Source organism: Balaenoptera physalus, assembly GCF_965194825.1.
Source record: "Balaenoptera physalus genome assembly, chromosome: 13".
Lineage (NCBI taxonomy): Eukaryota > Metazoa > Chordata > Mammalia > Artiodactyla > Balaenopteridae > Balaenoptera > Balaenoptera physalus.
In genome coordinates this window covers 92,089,435-92,114,571 of record NC_138892.1, presented here as the reverse complement: position 1 = coordinate 92,114,571, position 25,137 = coordinate 92,089,435, and the positions used below count along the sequence as shown (strand labels likewise).

At 38.0% G+C, this 25,137-nt stretch overlaps 2 long non-coding RNA genes across 2 annotated transcripts in view; one reads left to right on the top strand and one right to left on the bottom strand.

Annotated features, from left to right (window-relative positions):
• The window catches only part of LOC309641249, a 314,747-nt gene that overhangs the window by 18,903 nt on the left and 270,707 nt on the right, over positions 1-25,137 (top strand). The window lies entirely within an intron of this gene.
• Positions 21,613-25,137, bottom strand: part of LOC309641246 — a 265,172-nt gene continuing 261,647 nt past the window's right edge. The window contains exon 2 of the long non-coding RNA XR_014252576.1: positions 21,613-24,842. This is a non-coding gene — a long non-coding RNA (uncharacterized lncRNA). The remainder of the gene's footprint in view (positions 24,843-25,137) is intronic.

The window sequence follows — 25,137 nt, the reverse complement described above, 5'->3', positions numbered from 1 at the left end:
CTTCAGGTTACTCTGTCTAAATCATAAACTGGACTCTTTGGTCCTGCTGCTTAAAATCCTCTGATACCTTATTAAAAGAATCAAGTCTGTATTTCTTATCCCGGCGTATACAAAGCCTTCCATGAATTGTCCTGGTCTGCTCTACCTCAGACCTCACCGTGCTGTGTCTTAACTGTTTTTCTCCACTAATTCTGACCTGCTAGCATTCCCCTGCCCACATATGCCGTGTCCTGCCACAGCACCTTTGCTTATGCTGCTTTTGTGCTCATAGGATGCTCTCTGTTTCCTCTTTTTCCTACTCTCTTTGGCCAAATCAGCTTTGAAGGCTCATCAGATGACTTAGTTCCTCCCCTAGGTGTTCCCATAATCCTCCCACATAGGTGGGGCTAAGACTGCACCTCTGAGTTCCCCTGTCCCTCCTGGAGAAGGATAAGTCTTCTAAAAATGTTTGTTTCTCCCACAACAAATCAGATCGTATCTCTCTCTTGCTTAAAACCCCCCTATGGCTTCTCTTTGTGAATAGAATGCAATCTAAATGTAATATCACATTTCTCAAAGGCCCCCAGTCTTTGCTTCTTAATCCATTGCCTGTGATTCTCCACCAAAGTCACCACCACTTACCTTGAGCTAGTCCTCATCATCCAGTCAAACTTGCCTCCTTTTGTCCCTTAAACCTACGGGGCTTTTTGTCAAAACCTCAGGGGTTTTGTCATTGCTGTTCCCTCTGCTTGGATCCTCATTCCCCATATAGTCACATGGCTGCTTTCTTCTCATTTATTTCTCAGTTTAAATGTTTTATCATTTAAGTGGCCTTCACTGACTGTTGCTGTTACCAAATGCAAGTTCGTGTGCCCGATGCACCGTGAGGCCAAACAATACTGAAATGTTTGGAGTAGAGAAAGGTTTATTGCAGGGCCATGCAAGGAGATGGGTGGCTCATGCCCCAAAAACCCCAACTCCCCAAAGGGTTTCAACAAAGCATCTTTAAAGGTAAGGTGAGAGAGAGGCTTGGTTAGTTGTTGCAGACTTCTTGGTGCCGGAATCCTTTGTTCTTGCAGCTGTCCACGTAGGTCAGGTCAGGATGTTCCTATAAACCTCCAACAAGACAAATGTTATTCTCTGTTCTGCAACATTTTATCTCTAAATGAATGGAAAAGTGTTATACCTTTAAAGGTCAGAGCCTTGAGAATGGGCTATCCTGTATATTTCAGGCTATAGGCAACATTCTTTTACAACAGGTGCATGACTTAGCCAGCATGACTAAGCACAGGAAAAGGAACAGATCTGATACAGAGTCAGGTTTGTTCTTCCCTATTACATTGCTACAGTACTCTTCCTGTCCTCTGTTCATTTACCGAGTTACACTCCATCCCATTACCACTTTAAAAAATTTAGTACTATTTGAAATTCTTACATATTCATTTGATGACATGTTTATTGTCTGTCCCTCCTACCAGAATGTAAACTCCAATGAGGGCAGGGACTTTATCAGTCATGCTCATTTCTGAATCCATAGTTCCTCGAAGTAGTAGATTCTTAAACAGTTGCTGAAAAGATTCAGTGAATGAGCAAACGAATAAAAATGTCTCAGGTATCTCTGTAGCAGAGCTTCAATAAATGGTATTTGAATTATGAATAAATGAATGAAATAATTCAAATTCGCAATATAATTGCTTGTAAGTTTTCAAGTTTGTCGCTATATTTTCCTAATTATTTTTACTGTGTAATCTTTTTGTTTACATAAAGTCGAGTCAAAATCTAACTTAATTAATCTTGTACTGATTTTTCTTGGGGCTCTGTCCTTGGTGATCTTCTCTCAGCTTCCAATTATTATTATTATTTTTTACTTTGAAAAGGCTTTGCTTTTAATTGCTCCAAACACCTTCTTTTTCTAAATTTCTGTGTGGATGTGCTTTTCCAGCATAATTAGGTTCACTCTTGATCTTTCTTTCCATCCATGGGAAAAAGAACATCACACAGTAGCTTTAGTCATGTTTGCAAGCATAGCGTGGCTTCCTCTCTGTCATTACTCTATTCTAATCTATTCTAGATGTACCTTTCATATTCGGGTCCACTAATTATACACCTGAATATGCATATGTGCAAATCCCAAGAAAATAACATTCTAATCAGTAAGTGACATCCAAAGCTGGTCATCTGCCGAACTCTGAAAAAGCCAAAGTTGGCACCTTCCACTTCCCCTTTCAGTGTCCTTCATCTTTTTCTTGTGATATAACCCAGGTAAAGACTTCCTCCCAGTTACCTCCTAAAATATTTCTTTCTAAGGTAAATGAATGATACATGGTGTTAACCTTGCCTAGGATATTTGCATTTTGATTGGAAAATTCTGAGAGATGGAATGCTGTCCAGGGCCAAATGAATATTCTATTGGTAGAATTTAAGGCACAGATACTGAGACATATCTTGGCACAAGAGGCCCTTCCTGGAAGTCTCAAGTCATAACAAAAATGTATTTATAGAGGTGGCTCCCATTTTATCCATTATGAAGTCCTAAAGCTTGCGAACTTGAAGAGCATAGCCAGGTTTGTTATCGTGCTTCTTTCTACAGAGTACCAGAAGCATGAAAGATGACCAGAGAATGAAGAAAATACTAAGGTGAGATTGAGAGAGAAAACGTGGGGCAAAAGCCTGAAAGTATCCTTCCCACTAACATCCTCCTCATCCAGTTTATCACAATGATCTATATATATTCAACCCCCAAATATGTCATGAATTGATTGATCTTCTCCCATGTCTTCACTACCTTCTTAAGTCTAATCCATTATCATCTTTCCACTGTACCACTGGAAACACTTCCTAATTGGTCTCCGCCCTTCTACTCTTATCCCCCTACGGTCCATCTCCACACTGGTATTCATGGTGATTTATTTAAAATGCAAATAAGATCATGTCATCTCCTTGCTTATCATCTTTCAAGAGTCCCCCATTGCAATGAGGATAAAATACAGACCCTTAACATTGCCTTTGAGGTTCTGCAGGCTCCAGCCCCTGCCTCCCCCACCAGCCTCATGCTGCACCATCTCTTGTTGTTCGCGATCAGCAGGTACAGCTGGCCTCCTTTCAGTCCCAAGCACGGTAGCACTGAGCCCTTTTCCGAATCAGGACTTTCACTCATGCTCTTCTTCTGCCTGGATCACTTTTTACTCAGCTCATTCTTCAAATTTCAGTGGCCTCAGACTACTTCATCAGATATGCCTAATAAGCCTCCTCCTGTTACCTTTTCTCGTCAGTGACAGCACCCCGATCTTTCCCTTCACAACAGTAATTTCATTGGTAATTATGTATATTAGTTTATTCATTATTTACATGTCTGCCAACCAGACTGGGTGAGATGGTCTTTTGTTCTACATTTGACACTTGACTGAGGCTCTGTTGAGGGATACTTTTGTATGTTTTTCTCCATTCTAATAATTAAAAATTTTCTCTCTTTTTTTTTTTTTTAATAAATTTATTTATTTATTTTTGGCTATGTTGGGTCTTCGTTTCTGTGTGAGGGCTTTCTCTAGTTGCAGCGAGCGGGGGCAACTCTTCATCACGGTGCACGGGCCTCTCACTATCGCGGCCTCTCTTGTTGCGGAGCACAGGCTCCAGACGCGCAGGCTCAGTAGTTGTGGCTCACGGGCCTAGTTGCTCCGCGGCATGTGGGATCTTCCCAGACCAGGGCTCGAACCCGTGTCCCCTGTATTGGCAGGCAGATTCTCAACCACTGCGCCGCCAGGGAAGCCCAAAAAATTTGTCTATTTTTAGTTTTCTGTTTACCCCACTCAGCTGTAAGCTCTACTGCTGGGGTTTTGTTGTTATTGCATGATATACCACCAAATTCTCTGCAGATAGTAGTGAGTCAGTAAATGATGACAAGTAATAAAATTATGCTGATGTACATACCTTGGTGGCTGAGTGTCTGGTGGCCAGATGATTGGAAGAGCACAGCGTGGAAACCAGTAAGATTGTAGAGACTTGAATATGCATGTCGTTTTAATTGTCTGTGGTGTGTACCTGTACATGTGGGATGGCATACATTGGAATTTTAGAACAGTCCCAATTTCATGTAACTTCATTCTTTTAAAGAGATAATTCTCTAAATGCAAAATCACCTCTGATTCACCTTTTATGCTTTCTTGTTCAGTATAGAAGAAACAATTCACATGTCACTTTTTTAAAAAGGTAAAAATCTCTTACCCTACCATGGGTTTCCATTTTTGTTTCAGAACTATGGGCCATGTTATTTATGCCAGCAAAAGGGAATGAAAGCAACCAGACCTGAAAGATCATTCAAGGCAGACTTGAGCAAGATACACAGTTGCCAGCCCTTCACTGGAGTGAGGGGAGGGTGTGGGGCAGGGAGGAAGAGAGACAGAGAAGGAGGGAGGGGGATGGGGAGGCAAAGAGGGAGTGAGGGAAGGAGGGCAGAGGAAGGGCGAACAAGGAGGAGCCAGGAATAATGGCGAAGTGCAGTATCAGAAATAATGCGCTTTGGAGGAGTAGGAGCTTTTGAATGTCTATTAAGAAGATTAACATTTATTAGCTGTTTGACCCCCGACATGTCAATCTCTCTGGTTCTTAGTTCCTTTTCCTTGTAGGTGAAAGGACTAAACCCCGTTAGATATACTTTCCTGCCTTAAGATTCTTCCATTCTTGTTTTCTCTGTAATGGTGGGATGGGACAAAGATGATTAGTTGTTGCAGAATAGAGATGCAGAAGAGAGACATGGATGGTGGTTATGAAAGGGAAAGTACCTGAGAAAGTTAGGATTCAGTTCTTCTGCCCCCCACCCCCCAGCTTATTTATTTTACAAATATTTATTAGTACTGATAAATACTTACATAGCATTACTATGTGCCAGCTCTTGTTGTAAGGCTTTACAAAGATGAACTCATTCATTACTCAGGAGATGAGTACTACTATTACCTCTGTTTTATAGCTGAAGAAACTGAGGCATAAAGAGGTGAAACAACTTAGCCCAAGTCAGATAATTAGTCAGGGCTGGGGCTAGATTTCAAACCCCAGCAGGGTGGCTCCAGAGTCATGCTCTTAGAATGCATATTTTACAGTTAGAATTTACCATACATTTTCCTCAATGAAAATGTCCACATCAAAGACAAAAAATGTATTGAACTGTAACAAAAATAATAAATCACTCCAGACATATTTAGGCTAACACATACCCTATTTGTTTCTGTGTAATTAGACTTTCTCAAGAGCCAGCCACATTGGGTATCCCTGTTTTCTTATGAACTCTTCAAGCAAGACTAATGCAAAATGGAGAGGATTGTTCTTTGTTCAGCTGTAAACCAGGTGGCACAAAGCACAGAGAAGAAAGCTGAGCTCCAGAGAACATGTGAAGGAAACAGACAAAGGCAAGCTCAGGCAAGGCTGGCATTTAGGAAGAAGTTTCATTCAAAAGCTTGCAAACTTTAACAGGTTTGAAGTGTATATCCTATTTTCCTTCCACCACCCTAATTAAAAAAAAAAGTTCAAAAAGCAAGACTACTAAAATAAAAGAAAATAGTTTGGTTTTGCTATTAGGAGATATTTCAAGTTTAAGCACTATGTCATGTACCGTAGGAGACAGCATCTCATTAATAAAACAATGACCACATGGGTCCCTTCCCCCCAACTTTTTTTTTTTTTTTTTTAAAGCATTGCAACTATGATGGTAATTGTCCCGTTTGCTAATACAGCTTGGTTTCTAATCAGAAAGTGAAGAACTTATAGGTTCTGTAAAAGCGTGGCTCCAAGGATTGATTGTTGCCTGTTGATGTAAAATTAAATCCTCCTCTTTCCCTATTCTTTCAATCTATTGTTAAATTTAATTTTTTGAACTCATAATATTTAAGAGTTTAGCACCTTAGAGTTGGAAGGAACTAGGAGATCCTTCTCTTGACTGAATGCTCTTATTTTACATATATGGAAGTAAGACCAGAGTGGTTAAATGGCTTGCCCAGGACAGCTAGTGGCTTAACCAGGGCTGGCTTCCAGGCTTTTCACTGCTGGTTATGTGCCCTGCACATGAGAAAGAGCTTGTTTGCTTAGTCTGGGGTTCAAGCCCCTGGAACACGCTCTCTTTTCTCCTCCGCAACCAAAACCACACATCTTTCACCACATTTCCCTTTATTTTCTTTCTTCCAGTTCAGTTTGTTTCAGAAGAAGATTAATGTGAGTATCTGGGGAGTTCATGTTGATGTCTAGGGGGCTGTTCAGGTTTGCTAATCTTCAAGCAGTGAGGTGTCTAGAGAGTGTGGCTCATAGCTGCTTTGGGGCTGTGCTTGCAGCGAGCGAGCGAGAGAGAGAGAGAGAGAGAGAGAGAGAGAGAGAGACGTCCCGACTGCTGGGGGCTGGGGCTTCCCTTACCCCAGGGTACTGCAGTTGTGCTGTCAGTGTGTGTTAGAACTCAGCTTTGTTCCCCTGGTCCAGCTGCCCTGCTGTCCCCTCCCCACTCCTCTTCTTTTTATATTTTACTTAAATATACATGTAACTTTTATGAACATTCTTTTTCCTGTTTCTCCACTCTTAAGACTTAGACTTGGTATCCAAGGATAGACCTTGAACTCTTCCTCTCTCCAGAACCCATTTTATAAATTCCTGCAGTTGCTTCTTTCCTCAAAAAAAAAAAAAAAAAAAAAAAAATGGATACATTTCACTCATCAAAGTTCATTCAGAAGGCCCCAGTCCTGGTAATCTTGTGTTCCTTTAACCTACAACATCTGTATCAATTGATAGCTCTCTGTTACTATGTCATGTTCAAAGTCTGGCCTTTCCAACTAGATTGTGACCTTCTCCAGGACTTACTCACATCAGTCTTGCTCCTGAGCATAGGCATCTATGTAGGGGATTCGCCAACTCAAACCCCTGCCCCTTGTCCTAACCCTTCTTCCTGACCTCGTTGTGGTGCTAAATCACCATATTGTGGTTAATTTGATTGATCAGATTTCAGGATGCTGTTTAAGCCACATTTGTATAAGAGTTAATATTTGCTTAAAAGGTCATCCATGAATGTGGCACTTACTTCCAGGTGGCAAACTGACCCAAAGGACAGGTTTGGCTTCCTTACTCTCTTCATTTACAAGAGCTGGGGTATCTGCCTGATAATGAAATTTAGATTTGGGCTTAGGTGGAAGGAGAAGTTTCCCCTTAGGCCTTAAACCCAATGTACCAGAGAGTTCTGCGCTGGGGCTTCAGGCATGAGCTGAGCCAAAAATAACAGTGTCCTTTGATTTTGCCCTTGAGCCTTTGCTTCCAGGAGATTTTTGGAGAAAAAAATCTCCATGAGATTTTTATGGGAGATAGTGTGACTGATGCAAGGCAGGATTTGGGCATTTTTAAGACTCCTTTTTTTTTTTTTTTTTTTTTTTTAAGAGACTACATAAAGATTTCTCTCTCTCTCTTTTTTTTAAACATTCCTATGAACTATTTATAACTTATTTTATAATTTATTTCTGTACCTTTTGACCCCCGTCATCCATTCCCTCCCTCCCCCCCAAAACGCCTCTCTTACTATGGCAATTACCAATCGGTACTCTGTATCTATGAACTTGGTTAGGTTTTGTTATTATTGTTTTATTGATTACACACATAATTGAGAGAGCATAGTGTTTTTCTTTCTTTGTCTTTGTTTCACCTAACATAAAGCCCTCAAGATCCACCCATGTTATCACACATGGCAAGATCTCATTCTTTTTTTTCTTTTTTTAGGGCTGAATAATATTCCTCTGTGTGTGTGTGTGTGTGTGTGTGTGTGTGTGCGCGTGCGTGCGTGCGTGTGCCCATTCTGCATTTTCTTTATCCATTCATCCATTGATGGACACTTAGGTTGTTTCCATATCTTGGCTATTATTTCTAACTTTTTAATGAAAGAGCCAGAAGTAAGGTAAATCTGGTTCAAAGGAATATAGTAGAGGAAAACGTTTTTAGTCACTTGAAGAATGAATACTGAATGAATGATTGCTAAGTTAGGTGCAATCCCAGTGAATGTCCAAGAGCAATTAAAGTATAATACTTGGGGTTATCTTTTTTTTTTCCACCAGGTAGGAGTCATTTGTGTCTTTACTAGATAAAGTCTCTACTAGACAAAATTTATTTTTCCTGTTATTGGACAAGAATCATTTGCATCATTTTAAGTTCTCTACAAGTTCACATCTATCCACAGAGCTGTAAGATACTCTAACCAATAGGAAATAGTAAATCAAAGGTATATAGCCTAGAGAATTAAGTAAACCTTAGATATGTTTGTTAGACAAGTTCCAGCAAGACATTGAAAAAAAATGTGGCTTTTTTTTAATAGTCATCCATTTGCCTATTTCCAAGTTTTGGATATTTTTTCCTTAATAGTCCCAACTTAAAATCACAATAATCACAAATAATCTCCAAAATTAATTCTTGATCACAAAACTCATTCTGATGTCATTGTGTTTTGGTCTGATTCATTTCCAAAGACATGGCAAAGTATTGATTAACATATATAAGCCACCTTGTACTATGGTCAGCAAATGTAGAGACTAGAGTGCTAGGCAACTACTAAGCCAGAAAATTAACTTCTCTCTACAGGTTTCATAAGGAATTAAGATTGTATTTTTAATAGGAGAGATTTTTGAAATATTTTTTAAGTAAAATTTCAAGCATATGCAAAAGTAACAATATTAGTGTAATGAATTCCCCTGGACTTATCCCCTAACTTCAATAATTACCAGCCCAAGCTAATCTTTTTTTTGTTTTTTTTTAATGTTTATTTATTTATTTATTTATTTATTTATTTATTTATTTATTTTTGGCTGTGTTGGGTCTTCGTTTCTGTACGAGGGCTCCCTCTAGCTGCGGCAAGCGGGGGCCACTCTTCATCGCGGTGCGCGGGCCTCTCACCATCGCGGCCTCTCCAGTTGCGGAGCACAGGCTCCAGACGCACAGGCTCAGCAGTTGTGGCTCACGCAGCCCAAGCTAATCTTATTTTTTCTATAGTCAAACCACTCTGTCCCAATTCTGGATTATTTAAAAAATTTCTTATGTCTTTATTGAGTACAATAAAATTAGTACAATGAGTACAATAAAATATTCATGTTTAAAATGTGCATTTTATCAGTTTGGACATACATATACAGCCATGAACTCATCACTAAAATCCAGATACAAAACATTTTCAGCATCTTCAAAAGTCTCCTCTGCCCCTTTGTAATTTATCCCTCATCTGTCCCCCTGCAACCACTAATCTACTTTCTGTTATAGATCGATTTGCATTTCCCAGAAATTTGTATGAATTCAGTCATACAGTATATATTCTTTTCTAGACTTCTTTCACTAAGCCTAATACTTTTGATGTCCGTCCATGTAATTCTGTATATAAACAGTTTAGTGTTCCATTGTATGGATATACCACAATTTGTTTATCCATGCATCTGGCTCCAATAGTTAGGGCATTGATGTTGTAGAACACACTGCATTCAACTGGTTCCTTGAGGTCTTTTTTCTTGTTTATGAGTCTAAAAAGTCATTAGAATATTTATTCTGAATGCATTTCTGCTAAGCTAACACATAAGAAGCCACAGACACACGGCCTCTTGATTTTTCTTGAACTGAGGGTGTAGGATGTCACCATGCCAAGAAAAGGGTGAGGTCTGAGGTAAAAATTATTTGGATTAAAATTGCAAAGAGTATAAATGTTTAGATCGAGGGGAATTGATAAATTAGTTGGTTTATTATTGGTGATGAAGGAAGACCTATGTTCTAGTGAGAGAGGAGCCCTGGGTTTTGGACAAGTCACTTGTCTACTCCATTCCCCAGCTGCCTCATCTGTAAAACGAATGGTTTGGACTAAAGCATAGCTTTCAAATGATGTTACAGCAGGACTGTTCTTTGAATGAAATAGGAAAAGGAAGCTAAACATGACAAGTAGGAAGGAAGGGAATATGCTGTGGTTGAAGAAGGCTGGGTGTTGTCTGCTAGGCTCTCCCCGCTGTTTTTAGGTTGGCTCCTAAGGAGTCCTCAGAAAGAGGATTTTCCCCATCCCATTCTGGTGTTACTGGTTTGTGAACCACCACTTGAGAATCATTGTTCTGAGATCCCTTCAAGCTCCAAAACTCAACAAATCTTTTGTTTCTGAGTTGAAAGTTTATAAGGGTGGATGGAAATTCCACCATTTATTTCTGTTCACTAATTGACAGTTAAATTCTTGAGGAAGAGGTATCTCTACTTCTATCTGAGTCTGATTCCTTAATCTGTGTGCCACCTCCTCCAATATTTACTTTATTATCTCCTGCCTATCCTATAATCTCTGGATTTTCACTGGTTTCTTTCATATGCTCAAACTTCTTTCACTTCACTTCCCCCCCAATGCCACGCATACACACACACACCAAAGCAAATAAAATTGCCCTCTCCGCTGACACTTCATTCTCTTTTAGATACCACCCTAGAGAAAAAATTAATACCTGTTTTCTGTCTTTATTTCCTCTCTTATTCATATCTTGATCCATGCAATTTTCGTTATTACCCTTACATTGAACGTTTTTTCACTGTTTACCTTTTAGTTGTCAAATCTAGTGAAAAATTTCAGGTTTTCTTTTACTTAACACTCCAGGTTATTTAACACTCTCTCTTCACCTTTTAAAACCATAAATCTAATGTCTTGTGATCTGTTTGCTAGTTTCTCTTGTGGGCTCTCTTGCCTCTGCTTCCTTTTCACATGTGCTGTTTTCCTTTGTCCTTGGCATCTTTTCTTTTCAAGTAACTAATTTTCTCTGGACAATTACATCCATGCCCTAGGCTTTGTCGCATATCTGTTGACATTTATAAAACTCTGTACCTTCAGCTCAAACCCCTCTCCAGATCTAGACCCATTATCCAAGAGGAGACCCCAAAGGCACCTCAAACTCAAAATTTCCTCTCTCTGCACATACTGTGCCAGTTCTTAATTGATTGCTTCTCAGCTCCAAATCCATTCTTCATTGTCTTCTCTGTGATAGTAGAGCTGGACCCTGTAAACCTTTCTCCTTTACCAGCTGGCTGGATGTCAGAAGAGAGTGTTGAAGGACACCCCACTGGGGGAAGGGCTGTCTCTTCCATAGCTCCTTGCCCTTGACAGGCTCACCATGGCCAGCAGCCTGCAGCTCTTCCCATGGGTGCTTCCTCGGTGCCCCAAGGGTAGCTTTCTGATGAATCCTACAGCATGGCACTTCCCCATGGATGGCTTCCTCCAGCATCCCAGAGATTGGAATCCTAGTGTGTTCGGCTGGAGTGACAGCTCTGCCAAATACTTGGCCATCAGTAGGCCGTGCTGCCCCTTTCCATCAAATTCTGGAATCCAGCCTTGGTAGGAGATAGGGGCCTGCTTTAATTTTTCCTGCTGCTTCCTTGGATATTTTGCCTGAGCCCTGAAGGTAGTGACTGCGCCGTACATCTGCCATTTCTGTAGTCTTTACAGTTCTTTTTTCCTTTTAGTAGGTCACCCCCTATTTTGTTAATAGTTAACTTTTTCTGTTCAAATTACTGCGTGATTTCTGTCTCCTCATTAGACCCAGACTCACGTATAGAACTCCTCTTTGCATTCCTCATCACAGAGACCATCACAACCAGCACTCCTTCTCATTCCTAACATCTGTCAGTCAACAGGTCCACTTGCTCCCTTAAATACCTTTCTTATGCCGCTTCTCCTCTGCCCCTGCTGTCTCTGTCTATATCATCTATTACTTGTGCTCTTACATAGCACCCTTCTTGATATTCCTGCATCTTCAATCACGATGTCATTAAAATTCGCTTTCTAACACATACATCTGATGTCCATCCTCCCTCTACTCCTTTACATGATATGAACCACCCTTTGTGATTGGATTCCTACTTTTCTGTTTGGGCCCTAATTCCATCTCTCCTCCAGCATACTCTTTTACTCCAATAGTGCTTATAGATCTTAACAGCATTTTATAGTTTCAGCCTCTGTGCCGTGAGTATTCTTGTTCTTCTCCTTGAAATTCTCCTGACTGTCTAGAAAACCCTTACTCCTGTGAGCTTGCTTTAATTTTTCCAGACAGACATGGGTGATTCTTTGTCTGGGATCCCAACATACTTGGAAAAATCCTCCAATGAAACAGTTATTTTTGGGTATTATAATTGTTCCCGGGTCTGTCTCTTCAGTCATTTTTGAGTATCTTCAGGAGAAAGACTTCTGTTTTTTTCTGGATTTGTGTCCTAACAGTGCCTGGAGCCTTTTAGGCCTTTAATAAATATTTTCCAACACACTAAATGAGTTAAAATGACATTTTTGTAAAGGCAATTTCAAAACACTAATTAAAGTTTCTTAACTTTCCTTGTAGTAGACTGTTTTGACCCAAAGTTCTGTAAGGACTAAGTGAGAACAAAAGCAGTGGTATCTTTTAAAAATGGCATTTATTATTTTTCTCTTCCCCTTACCTTTCTGTACTCGGAGAATACAAAGGAGATTGAAAGGAAAGAAAAAGCGTATATATAACCTCTGCTTTACCTCTTGGCTTACTTCTGCAGATTAAAGAAAGGACAGCCCACACATGGTAATAAAATTTCAGCTCTTTGGGCTCAGGGTTATAGTTAAGAGATAACAGTTTTTGAAATCTTACCATGTATCACATACTATGTCTGTGGCCTATACAAGCGTTATCTCTCTCACCACCATCCTGTAAGGTAGGCAGTTTTATGCTTTCCATTTTACAGATGAGGAAAGTAAGGCAACACTTGGAATTTAATGACTTAATCACTGACAGTAAATGGGGAACTGGGATCTAGAACCAGACATTCTAACATCAGAGTCTGTCCTTTTAACTACTAAGTTATGAAACCTAAAAAAGAAAAAAGTTATGAAGCCTAATAGTAATGTAGAGAGTTGCTTCAAAAGTAGGAATATGCCTAAGGACTTTTGCAGTAGAAGCTTTCTGTGAAGATCTTTCACTTTGGAAAAACTTGTTCAAAGTTTTACATGCTGAATTGGGATGTAGTTGTGACATTAACCACAGGACTAGGATTGTTGGTTCCAACTCTGGAGCTATCCACCCAGATGTCAGTCCTGTCTTTCTTATTTATCCATGGTGACCCCCAGCACCTCTTCTCTATTCTGGTCTCCCTGTTTGACAGATAATGCTTACTTAGTATAATTCATATGTTTACTTTTTTCCCCCTGGAGCTTTATTTTACCCTCCAACATATATTTAACATTTTTAGTTGACAACCTTTTCTGTCATCATCTTGAGCAATACTATAGAGACTAATTTAAGGGTGTGTGAGTGTGTGTGTAAAACTTTACAAATAATATATTTTTTCCTAATTTAAAACTATATATTTTTCCTACCTTAAAAAATTCTATTCACGCTAATATATATGCTCAAATTATTGCCTCAGTACTTTGGAAAAAGTAGTAGAATAGTTACAGTGTATTGTGGACAAAAGAAGGCTTACATCCCCAAGTGTAAGGTCAGTCCCTGGGTCTCCAAAATCTATTAACTGCATTAGAGCTTATTCTAATATAATATTCTTTTAGTATTTCCCTTATATTAGTTTTTTTAAAATTAATTTTTATTGGAATATAGTTGATTTACAATGTTGTGTTAGTTTCTGCTGTACAGCAAGGTGAATCAGTTATACATTCTTATATTTGTAAGACGAATATAACTGATTCTTATATTAGTTTTATAAATCATACTTACTTAGTTCTCCTGGACATCTTTTATGTTAGATAAAAATGATTCCACTTTAATTTTATGAAGACCTCAGGGTATGCATCTAAATTGTTAGGCAAAATTTACCTGTGAGTGGTGAGCTAGGTTGTTTAGAGCTCTGATAATGAAGTCTTGAGTCCATACCTACATCAACCAATTTATTTTGCTTGAGAGTATCATAATACAGTGGTAAAGGGTGTGTGCTCTGAAGCTAGCCTGTCTGTTTTGAATCCTGGCTCTGCTCCTTACTAGCTATATGACTTGGGGCAAAATATGTAACTTCTTTATGCTTCAGTTTTCCTCTTTAAAGTGGAGATAATGATATCACTTAACTCGTGAAGTTGTAATGAGGATTAAATGACTATCAATATTTTTTAAAGTCTTAGAACATTTTCTGGCACTCAAAAAATGGCTATGCATTATTGTTGTTGTTGTTATTGTAATTATTGAATAGCCAGAAACTTTATTTTTCAACAATATATTTAATACTTGGCTACTTGTCTTTCCATATTCGATGATGATGATATAGATTGTGACCAGTCATTGTTTTAGGGTCAAACTCACTTCCATTATCTTGGCAATGGCCCATAAAACCCTGTACCAACAGCAATGGGAAACAAGTGAGAGAGAGTGGATAAATTAGTATGAACTGATCATAATTACTGGAAAACCAGCTCAAAGAGCACAATGCGACAAACGTGTACTGTTTTTGAATACAAAGGGCTTTTTTTTTTTTTTTCCCTTAGAAAAAGTTGATTGAATAGCCTGCTGATTTCTCTCTGGCCCCAAGTCTCTGGGTAATATACTTCTTTTAATGTACTAGATGTTTTCTCTTCTCTAATTTAGAGGGTACTCGTTAAAGCATTCTACATTTCATCATTAAGCACTTTTCTCTCAGCAAAAGATTTCATGTTAGAAAACACTTTGGGGCAGTTAAGAAAGAAGACTGCCTGAGTTCATCCCCTTGACAGGGGCTTTATAAATTTTTTTAAATTTAGCTAGAGCTGTAGTCATTTAATTACTTGACATTTGTAAAAAATGGCTGATTAGCTTTCTAGCAATGCCAGATACTTTAATGACTGAAAGCAAAGCAAGCAGAAACCCAGCAGAACATCTGGCCACGTGAAAATTACTTATTTTATATAGGCTTTTTCAACCAGCTTTCACAAAGATTATTCCAGCACTGGAAAGAAAGTCTGTATAAGAAAATCAACCAGTGGTTCCCAGGGGGAAGGGGGGAGGGGCAAGATAGGGGTAGGGGATTAAGAGGTACAAGTACTATGTATAAAATAGATAAGCAACAAGGATACATTGTACAGCCCAGGGAAATATAGTCATTATTTTGTAATAACTTTAAATGGAGTATCATCTATACAAATATTGATTTGCTATGCTGTATACCTGAAACTAACAGCATATTTTAAACCAACTAAACTTCAGTTTTAAAAAAAAAAAGAAAGTTTGTATAGAAAGGCTATGAAAAAACCAGAATCAAGGACAACTGGACTGGAGAAATTTCTTCATGATGTAAAGAGAGTTGGAAAAGTCTGTCCTTTTTTTTTTTTTTTTTAATAGAGAGAAAGTCTTTTTATTATTATTTATTTATTTATTTATGGCTGTGCTGGGTCTTCGTTTCTGTGCGAGGGCTTTCTCTAGTTGTGGCAAGCGGGGGCCACTCTTCATCGCGGTGCGCGGGCCTCTCACTATCGTGGCCTCTCTTGTTGCGGAGCACAGGCTCCAGACGCGCAGGCTCAGTAGGTGTGGCTCACAGGTCTAATTGCTCCGCGGCATGTGGGATCTTCCCAGACCAGGACTCGACCCCGTGTCCCCTGCATTGGCAGGCAGATTCTCAACCACTGCGCCACCAGGGAAGCCCCAAGTCTGTCCTCTAATATACTGAGTGCATGTATTTAGTTAAAAGTGATCTTTAGTACTTTATTAATTTCCAGTTTTAAAATACTTGACATGATAGAATTTTCTTTGTTGTGTATTTTCAGTCATCTCCAACTGGTAGGCTTCTTGGAGATTGAGGAACTCATGTGGCTCAGGTATGTTATATGGGATGGAATGTGTTAGATGGGAGTGTGGGAGGATTACAGAGAACATGATGGGTCCTGATTCCTGTGACACACTTGCCAATGAATGGCAAATGCAAAGCAGATTTTTAAAAAGTTGTTATCCTTTTCCATTATTTACCTAATTAATAGGTCTCCCCCCTCCGCCAGGTGAATAATCATTTCTTTTAGTAACGGATACAAAAGACTGACAGAAAAAAACTACTTTCTGATAATCTGCTTAACATATTTTTCCCTCAGTAAGAAATATGTCTGTTATGCGATATGTGTATGTGTATGAATGGGCCTCAAAATCTCATGTGAATGAAAATTATTCAGGAAGCTTGTTGAAAATTTACAGTTATAGATCCCATCTTAAGAAACTGACCCAGTGGCTTTGGTCTAGAGTCTGCTGATAATTCTGGTGGAGGAGCTCAGTAGACTACTTTTTCAGAAAAACTGGTTTATAGGCTAGAGAGAGGGAAACTGAATAATGTCAAATAAAAAAGAGAGGTGATCTTCTGACTGTTTTGTGGCAACAGTGCTAGGTGCTAAGGATACAAAGATTAATAAAATGCCTTCACGGAAGGGGTGAAGTTTGAGTCGTGCTCGCTTTTAGTAGCCATAGTGGGAAAATAGAGCTCCAGCCAATTTCCCTGAGAGTTATTTAATAAAAGTAGAGTAACTCCAGGGCACCTCTTGTAGGATTATTAAGCAGTGCTTTTCAGCAATATTCTTACCTCTTCTTGATTGAGGTTGTGATTAATTTTAAAACTGTAGGCATTTTATGTGGATAATACCACCCCTGTTGAACTTGAATACAATGACTGTAGGTTAATGAATTTACTTGATTTTGTTTTCTGTATTTTGAACTAATTCCTCATTATGCAAATAAATGCAAAATAAAATAATCTTTTGAGCCAGGGACACTTGGCTATCTTTTTAAAAAAGAGTTAGAACAGTAAATGAAATCAAGTTCAAGAAAGTGAACATCAGGGAAACATATGACTGTCACATCTGCTCTCCTCCTGGGGAAGCTTCTCTCAGGACTCTGGAGCCACCACAGGAACCCTTGGTGTAGAAACACAACCTGAAAATTCAAAGCAGGGCTCCACGCCTTCATCAGAGCTAAGCAAGCATGCAGCGTCCAGGAATGATTTTCCTGTTGGCTGAGGACCAACATCCTGATGTTTTAAACTTACTTTAAAAATTAAAGACAGGAAGAAAAAGAATTAACGAGCAGGGTTTCGAAGACTGGTGAGCAACTTTCCAGAAAAGTTTACAGTTTTATTCCTGTCTTTTGGGAAAAGAGGTCTGAGAAGGAAAGTTCTTCTCCATTTTCTCTGCCATTTACTCTAAATATTCCGTACTTATACTTTTTATTGGAGAAAAAAATCCTTTGATTTTTAGTCTCTTCATTTCAAGAAATATGAGTTTGCAATTTAATCTCATTTCTCCTAAACCAATTGAGATATAAGTCAACTCAACTCAAAAATAGCCCTCAATAGATGAACTTATTCCCTAGTATGACTCAGGTAACGTACCATTTTACATACAGTATAGTATACATGTCTGCTTATTGGTCAATCAATAATAATTTTTTGGATATTTGCTATAACCTCAATTCTGTGACTGACACAGAGGATATAAGCGTTTGCCTTAAAACCAAATGAATGATGCAGATGATAAGAGACCGCACTTGCTGAAAAGGGAAAGCCAAGGAAGCTCTGGGGATATCTGAGAATACGCAGGAGAGCAGCAGAAAGCTTGAACCACACCTTGAAGGGTGAATTGGAATTATATGTGTAGAAAGAAATTTGTGGGCCAGGCAGGGGATGGAAGAAGATATTCCAGGTGGATGAAAAAATATGAGAATGAGTCTGTTATTTTAATAAGTTGAGTCCAAAAAATTAGACAGGAAAAGTAAAGTTGGAGAGAATAAAGTATGGGCAGACTGAAGATAACTTTGGATACTATGTAGTGAGTGTGGAATTTATTCTATAATTATAAAACATTTCTAAAGATTTTTGAATAGTGGAGTGATATGAGAATACTGATGTTTCAGGAACGTCAATCTAGAGACCACGTCGGGTTGCATTTGACCATAGCTATTGGAGTTAATTGCTTCTCACTTCTGTTTCCATAGCTCTATAAATATATATCTTTTGGTATACTATAAAACAGTTACTTTATCCTATGCAGTAAATATTTATTAAGTGCTTACTATATTCCAGGCATTTTTCTAGGTACTGTAATTTCAGTGGTGAAAAAGATAAAGTCCCTGCCCTCATTAAGCTCATGTTCTAATGGGAGAGACAGACTAGCATAAAGTAAAATCACTATACAGGATAGAGCATAGACTCTTATAGTACTAAGTGTTTTAAAGAAAATAGGAAATTAGGAATTAGAGAGTGACAGAGCTGGAAGGTGACATTTAGATGGAAGTAGTCATGAAAGGGCTTTCTGAGGATGGGGTATCAAGTATAGTATATCTGAATGGGGAGTAGGGGAAGCCATGAGAAGAACTGGAGGTTGGTATTCTAGGCTTCTGATTTTATTCCGTGTGTGAAAGGAAGCAGTTATATGGCTTTGTTTTTTTTTTTTTTTTTCTGTATTTCTGAATTTATATCTGTATTTATTTATTTATTTGGCAGAATGACATAAACCAATTTATACTTTAAGAAGATCACTGTGACTTTTTTTTTTTTTTTTGAGAATAGGTGCATGTTGGGGACCCAGGGTTGGGGCAGGGGGAAGAAGAATGGAAGCAGGGAGCACAGTTTGGATGCTGTTATAAAGGACCATTGAAAGATGGTGGGCAGTGGTCAAAATAAGGAATGTTTTAATAGATGGGGCTAGTAAGACTCACTGATGGTATAATTGGAAAGACCTGTGATTTTATCATCCAGAGGGGGATCCTTTTGAGCATGGAAGGGGACACTTTTAATGATTATGCCAGGACTCGTACAAACTGGGACTGTCTCAGGCAAAGTAGCACATCTGGTATGAGGGGGAAAAAGGAGAGGAACCAAGAATGACATGTAGGTAAGCAGTAACAGGGCCACATTTAGGGTGTGCAGGGCCCTGGACAAATATTTTTGTGAGGTCCCTGTCCATAGAAACAATTTTGTTAAAAAATGTATTATAAAATTCATGGGTCCATAAGAGGTATAAAGATTTATTGATGAAGATGTAGATTAATGAGTGGAGAAGAGGTAGTTAACTTCTTTGTTCATTGTGCAGTAAGTGTATGTGTAGATGCTTCTATCGTGTTAAAGTACCATCTCTTCCTGTTCACATTCAGGAACTGTCTCCTTGTGTTCTTTATTATGCAATGTGCCATCTCTGGCTGATTTTCTATCTCCTGTTGTATTGATTTCTTAGGGTTGCCATAACAAATTACCACAAACTGGGTGGCTTAATACAAAAGACTCATTCTCTCACAGTTCTGGAGGCTAGAAGTCTGAAATCAAGGTGTTGGCAGGGCCATGCTCCCTCCAGAGGCTCTAGGGAAGACTCTTTTCTTGCCTCCTCTTAGCTTCTGGTGGCTCCTGGAAATCTTCGATGTTCCTGAGCTTGTAGCTGCATCACTTCAGTCTCTGCCTCTGTGTTCACGTGGCCTTTTTTCCTGTGTGTATTTCTGTGTGTCCTTTCCTGTTCTTAAAAGGACACCAATCATTGGATGTAGGACCCACCCTAATGTAGTGTGGCCTTACCTTGTCTTAACTAATTACAAGTCCAAAGTCTCTATTTCCAAATAAGTTTGCTTTCTGAGTGGACATGAGTTTTGAGGTACACTATTCAGCCTACTACACCTACCATGAGAAAAAAGGTAGCATAATTGTTGTTACTCAAACTGTCATGGCTCTTAAGATCCTGCTTGTATTGAAACAAAATGTATCTTCTTGTCTTCACCTACAGTTCCCTCCTATCATTAGTTTAATGCTGGTTACATCATTGCTTATGTTCCTGCATCATCCCCTGCAGTCCTCATGGATACTGGGTTCCAGCAACTCTATTAAAGTTATTACTGTGCTTTGTTGATCATAACTACAAATGCAAGTCATACCCAGAGGATGCAGAAACATGTCAGCAATCATTCATTTCCTAGTCAGGTAAAATTTACTTTTCAGAATTTTATAATGTAAATGTAAAATACCATATCTTACACCTATATCTTTTCTTGAACTTTTTAGGCTGTAATGATTGCATTCCTTGAATGTGATGTCTGTCTCTCTCTTTCTCTTCCTCTAAAGGTTTTATTTTTTTCCAGCTTTATTGGTGTATGATTGACAAATACAAATTGTATATATTTAAGTTTTTTAACATGATGTTTTGATATACATCGAACTCATAGTAACAGAGAATAGCATGGTGGTTACCAGGGCCTGGGAGGTGGAGGAAATAGGGAGATGTTGGCCAAAGCATTACAAACTTCCAGTTATAAGATGAATAGCCTCTGGAGACATAATAATTTTTTTTAACAGCTTTATTGGAGTATAATTGCTTTACAATGGTGTGTTAGTTTCTGCTTTATAACAAAGTGAATCAGCTATACATATACATATATCCCCATATCTCCTCCTTCTTGCGTCTCCCTCCCACCATCCCTACCCCACCCCTCTAGGTGGTCATAAAACACCGAGCTGATCTCCCTGTGCTATGTGGCTCCTTCCCACTAGCTATCTATTTTACATTTATTCTCATTTACCATTGCAACAAAAAGAATAAAATACCTAGGAATAAACCTACCTAAGGAGACAAAAGACCTGTGTGCAGAAAACTATAAGACACTGATGAAAGAAATTAAAGATGTTACAAACAAATGGAGAGATATACCATGTTCTTGGGTTGGGAGAATCAACATTGTGAAAATGGCTATACTACCCAAAGCAATCTACAGATTCAATGCAATCCCTATGACACTACCAATGGCATTTTTCACAGAACTAGAACAAAAAATTTCACAATTTGTATGGAAACACAAAAGACCCTGAATAGCCAAAGCAATCTTGAGAAAGAAAAACGGAGCTGGAGGAATCAGGCTCCTGGACTTCTGACTATACTACAAAGCTACAGTAATTAAGACAGTATGGTACTGGCACAAAACCAGAAATAAAGATCAATGGAACAGGATAGAAAGCCCAGAGATAAAACCACGCACATATGGTCACCTTATCTTTGATAAAGGAGGCAAGAATATACAATGGAGAAAAGACAGTCTCTTCAATAAGTGGTGCTGGGAAAACTGGACAGCTACATGGAAAAAAATGAAATTAGAACATTCCCTAACACCACACACAAAAATAAACTCAAAATAGATTAAAGACCTAAATGTAAGGCCAGACACTATCAAACTCTTAGAGGAAAACATAGGCAGAACACTCTATGACATAAATTACAGCAAGATCCTTTTTGACCCACCTCCTAGAGAAATGGAAATAGAGACCTAATAATATTTAATCAGCTTTATTATTTATAAACAGTTTGTCCCTATTTGAAGTAGGGACAAGTGTTGGATCCTTTGGCAAGATCCATGGTCACCTTTGTTGTATCCAGAGGAGAAAGAAACTTCTCAATGACACCTACTTTATTCTTTCTGGACAGGTAGGTGAGTCAATTAGAGCATGTGTGATAATTACAAGGTTACAGGCTAAACTTCATGAGAAGTTTATTGATGTCACTCTATTATTTCATATTTATCCATCCAAAATTCCATCCCCATTTGTTCGTAATGGTGAGGAACTATGAATGATTACTGTAACTCTGCCAGCTTTTCTAGAAGAATCCCCCATTGGCCAAGTTCTGGTAACTTGGATTTCTCTTGTGAAGGACAGCCATTTGCATTATTTGGTAACAGTTAAAAAGTCTTTTTTTTTTTTTTTAATTTTACTGGAGTATAGTTGATTTACAATGTTGTGTTAGTTTCTGCTGTACAGCAAAGTGAATCAGTTATACATATACATATACCCACTCTTTTTAATATTTTTTTTCCCATATAGGTCACTACAGAGTATTGAGTAGAGTTCCCTGTACTTTACAGTAGGTCCTTGTTAGTTATCTATTTTATATATAGTAGTATGTGTATGTAAAACACAGGTAAAGAGGGTCTCCTAATTACCCTGAAAATTTCTTTTTGAAATGTTTTGAACATGAGGTAGAAGGAAGCCTGAGAGTATCTTTTTAAAATCAGTTTTAAGTTATTGAACACAAAGCAGTTACAGAGATAATGAGAGTGCATTCACTTAGCAACTCTGATTAATTAAGAGTGAGTTAAGAGTAGCCTCTAAAGATGGAAATAGTAAACTGAGCCAGAGAAGTTATCAGCCAAAAGTTTTGTGGGCCAAAGAGGGAAAACAAGAGATAAGTAATTAAATGTAACCTATAACCATGTTTGTAATGAATATATAGGTCAAAGCTCACTGGAGCAAATATTATTATGATCGTTTCTGCCCAGAGGGAAAAAAAATTTCTAAGTCCTAGCTTAGGATCCGTTTTTTCAGTACTGTTACAATGCCAAACAAAATTACAGTGCATCCAATTAATTTTAACCATTCCATAGGGTGTATTATCATAGGGTTTCTAGTAAAATAAAAACATGGAATTGTAATAGGTACTATTATTATTTTGTCATTTAATGACATGAGTGAAATTAGCCTAAAACTAAACAAAGAGCATGAAATTCAGAAATACTGTTTGATATTATTTCTAATTGACCTTGCTGTCATAGACATAAAAAGAAGGACAATGTTAATGGTGATGATAAGAACGTTATGTGTTAGAATACAGATATTATTCTATGGAATCGACATTGTATTTCATTCCTTATAAGGAAAGAGCAGAGATCTTCCTTTTTTTCCTCCACTTCCTCCTCCTCTTCTGATGATGATGATTGAAATGAAGGAGGTGTGAGATTTTTCTTGAAATGCAAATGCATCAGTTAAATATTAAAGTTGATAACATTTTGATAAAAATAGAGAATGTCTTTGTAATACATACATGAAGATGTGCTTGAGTTGATCCAATTTTTAATTTCCAGGTGGGTATACTAAAATTTCTCTTACACGGCACAGGCATGAAATTTCAAATATGAAATGGTTAAAAACATTGATGGTTAGAATTAAAGTATATTTTGTTTCCTGGAATTCTCATGAGTAGTTTAGGAATGCTATCACAGCACATTAAATGTTATCATACTGATTATTTGTCACACAGTTAATTATGCCTAATGCAAAGTGAGAGTTTACTGCAACTGATTATAATTGGATGTATTTGGCTGTAGCTAGAATTTGTAATGGTGCAAGGTTTATATTTTAGCTTGGTGTAGGAAAGGGAAAAGCTTTAGTAATGAATTTATAGCAATAATTAGGTCATGGATTTATTGCTAATAGCATTGCAGTTAAGCAATTCTATATATATCTTTCAAGACTGAATGCATACACACATATTTATCTGCAAAACATATTACCAAAGCATATTAAAATGCTCAATAAAATTGGTTTTCTTTTGCTTCATAATTTTTGTATCATTGTTTTGAAGGGTCTTTGAGATCACTTTGAGAGGTGTGACTGGAAGTCTTTGTATATATTCAAAATTTCAAACCAAATTAATATTGTTAGTAGACTAATATCAAACTTAGTTACATATTTTTCATTAGTCTGGGCATCTATGTAAGTGAAAGTCTAAGTAAGCCTAGTAGATGAAAAAAGTTAAAGAATAGTGCATCTTAAATTTCCTTGCACAGCACAAAAGATGCTTTCCATAAGGATGTCAGCATACCCCTTGTCCTTCAGCTTTTCTGTAGTCAATCATAGTAAGTTTTTGAGAAGCAAGAAGAACTACAGTCCTGCAGCCTGTGGAACAAAAACCACATTCACAGAAAGATAGACAAGATGAAAAGGCAGAGGGCTATGTACCAGATGAAAGACCAAGATAAAACCCCAGGAAAACAACTAAATGAAGTGGAGATAGGCAAACTTCCAGAAAAAGAATTCAGAATAATGATAGTGAAGATGATCCAGGACCTCGGAAAAAGAATGGAGGCAAAGATCAAGAAGATGCAAGAAATGTTTAACAAAGACCTAGAAGAATTAAAGAACAAGCAAACAGAGATGAACAATACAATAACTGAAATGAAAACTACACTAGAAGGAATCAGTAGCAGAAAAACTGAGGCAGAAGAATGGATAAGTGACCTGGAAGACAGAATGGTGGAATTCACTGCCACAGAACAGAATAAAGAAAAAAGAATGAAAAGAAATGAAGACAGCCTCAGAGACCTCTGGGACAACATTAAACGCAAAAACATTTGCATTATAGGGGTCCCAGAAGGAGAAGAGAGAGAGAAAGGACCTGAGAAAATATTTGAAGAGATTATAGTCAAACACTTCCCTAACATGGGAAAGGAAATAGCCACCCAAGTCCAGGAAGCACAGAGAGTCCCAGGCAGGATAAACCCAAGGAGAAACATGCTGAGACACATAGTAATCAAATTGACAAAAATTAAAGACAAAGAAAAATTATTAAAAGCAACAAGGGAAAAATGAGAAATAACATACAAGGGAACTCCCATAAGGTTAACAGCTGATTTCTCAGCAGAAGTTCTACAAGCCAGAAGGGAGTGGCATGATATATTTAAAGTGATGAAAGGGAAGAACCTACAACCAAGATTAGTCTACCCGGCAAGGATCTCATTCAGATTTGATGGAGAAATTAAAACCTTTACAGACAAGCAAAAGCTACAAGAATTCAGCACCACCAAACCAGCTCTACAAAAATGCTAAAGGAACTTCTCTAAGTGGGAAACACAAGAGAAGAAAAGGACCTACAAAAACAAACCCGTAACAATTAAGAAAGTGGTAATAGGAACATACATATTGATAATTACCTTAAACGTGAATGGATTAAATGCTCCAACCAAAAGACACAGGCTCGCTGAATGGATACAAAAACAAGACCCATCTATATGCTGTCTACAAGAGAAACACTTCAGACCTAGGGACACATACAGACTGAAAGTGAGGGGATGGAAAAAGATATTCCATGCAAATGGAAATCAAAAGAAAGCTGGAGTAGCAATACTCATATCAGATAAAATAGACTTTAAAATAAAGAATGTTACAAGAGACAAGGAAGGACACTATGTAATGATCAAGGGATCAATCCAAGAAGAAGATATAACAATTATATATGCACACAACATAGCACCTCAATACATAAGGCAACTGCTAACAGCTATAAAAGAGGAAATTGACAGTAAAACAGTAATAGTAGGAGACTTTAACACCTCACTTACACCAATGGACTGATCATCCAAACAGAAAATTAATAAGGAAACACAAGCTTTAAGTGAGACAATAGACCAGATAGATTTAATTGATATTTATAGGACATTC